General features: G+C 31.6%; 1 pseudogene; it reads right to left on the bottom strand.

Annotated features, from left to right (window-relative positions):
- Nucleotides 1–412: 412 nt before the first annotated feature.
- Nucleotides 413–751, bottom strand: LOC104602258 (protein translation factor SUI1 homolog pseudogene; annotated as a pseudogene).
- Nucleotides 752–2,263: the final 1,512 nt, after the last annotated feature.

The following is a 2,263-nucleotide window of genomic DNA, read 5'->3' as shown; positions in this document are numbered from 1 at the left end:
TTAACCATTAGCTGTCCTACAAACTACAATGAAGATTGAAGAATGATCATAACTCATAACATAACATGACCTCTCTCTTTCTCTCTCTCCATTTGATGTTTGAATCTGACCAATGGTCGTCATCATCGATTTGAATGCAAACTTGACGGCCTATCTTCTTCTTTAAACGACACTTGGTTGGGAATGGCGACCACCGTGGTTCCGATGGTGGTGTTATATTTGCAATGGAGATTCGGGCTGTGTGGGGGCGGTTCAATGCTGTGTAGGGATAGTGATGAGGGAGGAGAAGAAAAGAGAGATAAATAATGGGTTTGGATTGGTGAAATCAATGTTGCATCCCTCCACTTTGTACAGTGGAGTTCTCTGCAAACATGTGTAAAGTATGATAACACAGAGACTAGTTTGTTGCTGCTCAAAAACCATGAATCTTGATATGTTCCTTCTTCACAATTCTGGCCTGAACGAGGAATGGCAACACATTCTTCTATTGATCACCATGAAGTTGAATAACTTGGCCTAGCTTTGGGTCCTAGACAATAGTACCATTGCAGCAAAATTCCTTCTTTAGATCCTTGAGTATTTTGAAGTAATTGAATTCCTTCTTCAAACCTTGCATTGTTAGGATTTTCCGACCATTTCTTTGTTGTATATGTCCATGCACATACTCCTTTGCCCCAATGCCCGAGTCCTCAGCATTTGCCTCTATAAAGGGATGGAACACTGTAGGAATCTGGATGTTGAGTTTAGACATGAACCTTAGATGTTGAAAGTGGAGGATTATAAATGGAGTTTTGAAGGTATGGCTAGTTAAAGAAGAAAGAGATCGACGAGAGAGGAAACGGAGATAACATGCTCATAGGGGTAAAATAGGTATTTAGAAAAAATGATTAATCGATTCAATGTTTTTCAACTTGGCCATTGATGGAAGGGAAGTTTTTGTCGAATTCTTTAAAATTATAGGGGAGGTTTTTATGAATGTCAGAAACTTTAGGGGAGGTTTTTGTATTTTACCATATTAGTTAATTATCAACGTTCTATTTAAATTTTTCAGTTAATTATCACTATTGTCTTCCTATTAAAAGAAAAGTTGTAGAGAAGTATAAATCAGAAAATTAAGGTGATGTTTGGCATTGAAGATGATTCCTTGAAAATCACTACCACATGGAGCCGTGTCAGTGTTAGAGGAATCAATGCTGAAATTTCTTTTTGGTTGGCCAATTTTGGTGATTTTCAGGAAATCGGCCAAAAGCCAATTCTTGAAATCATCACTTTCTTAGGGACCACCTTTTTTTGGTGATTTCCTAATTTCTAGCTGATTCTCATTTTTTGAGGATGACATGGCATCCAACACCACATTGAATTTTAACTCTAATACAAAAATAATCGGTCCTTGAGAATCAGTACCAAATAGAATCAAAGCCAATTTCTCAAAAATCGGCTTACATGGCAAAAATGATACCAAATAACAGAATTTATCGATTAAAAAAATATTGATCTAAAAAATCACTGATTTTTGAAAAATCAATAAAGAAGAATCAACATCGATGCCAAACATCACCTAAGAGAAAATGAATAATAGTTAACCAAATTATTGGTATTTATAAAATACCTAACAATTGTTGTTTTTTATAGTTAACAAAAATACTATTAATTATAGTCAATGGAAATTACTATTAATAATTACTGTAAATTGTAATTTATCAATTTAATTATAAACTAAATTACAAATGATAATTTAAATTTAAAAATCCCTAAATTAAAATAAAGTAACAATAATTATAATTTAAAATTCACTAGTTTTAATTATCAATGATAATTTTATGTAATTTAATTATGGATAATTAAATTATTGTAATTTAAAAAATTAAGTGGATAAAAGTACTATAATTAAAAAAATAAAGTTGCAATAATTGTAATTGAATTTCTGCAATTTAAAAAACATTATCAATGGTAATTGTAATTTAATTATGGATAATAATTTACAACTCATGGAGAACTAAAACTACATTTCTTTGTTTTATATAAACATACATCATACATGATTCAATTATTTGTATTAAACTTTGATATATTAATTACATTACCCCTATGGGGGATTCAAACGTGTCACCAAAAAAAGATATACTAATTGTGTTGGTTTATTTTTATATGTTACAATCATGGTTTTCAAAATCGGTTCCATTTTTCCCAAAATCGGAAATTTGCAAAAACACGTTGATTTGGCCAAAAAATTGCTGATCCGTGCGGTTGAACTGTTCAAACT

The sequence above is a fragment of the Nelumbo nucifera genome, chromosome 1, assembly GCF_055504915.1.
Source record: "Nelumbo nucifera cultivar China Antique chromosome 1, China Antique-T2T, whole genome shotgun sequence".
NCBI classification, from domain to species: domain Eukaryota; kingdom Viridiplantae; phylum Streptophyta; class Magnoliopsida; order Proteales; family Nelumbonaceae; genus Nelumbo; species Nelumbo nucifera.
The sequence above is the reverse complement of the archived record's forward strand: the minus strand, read 5'-3'. Positions and strand labels throughout refer to the sequence as shown.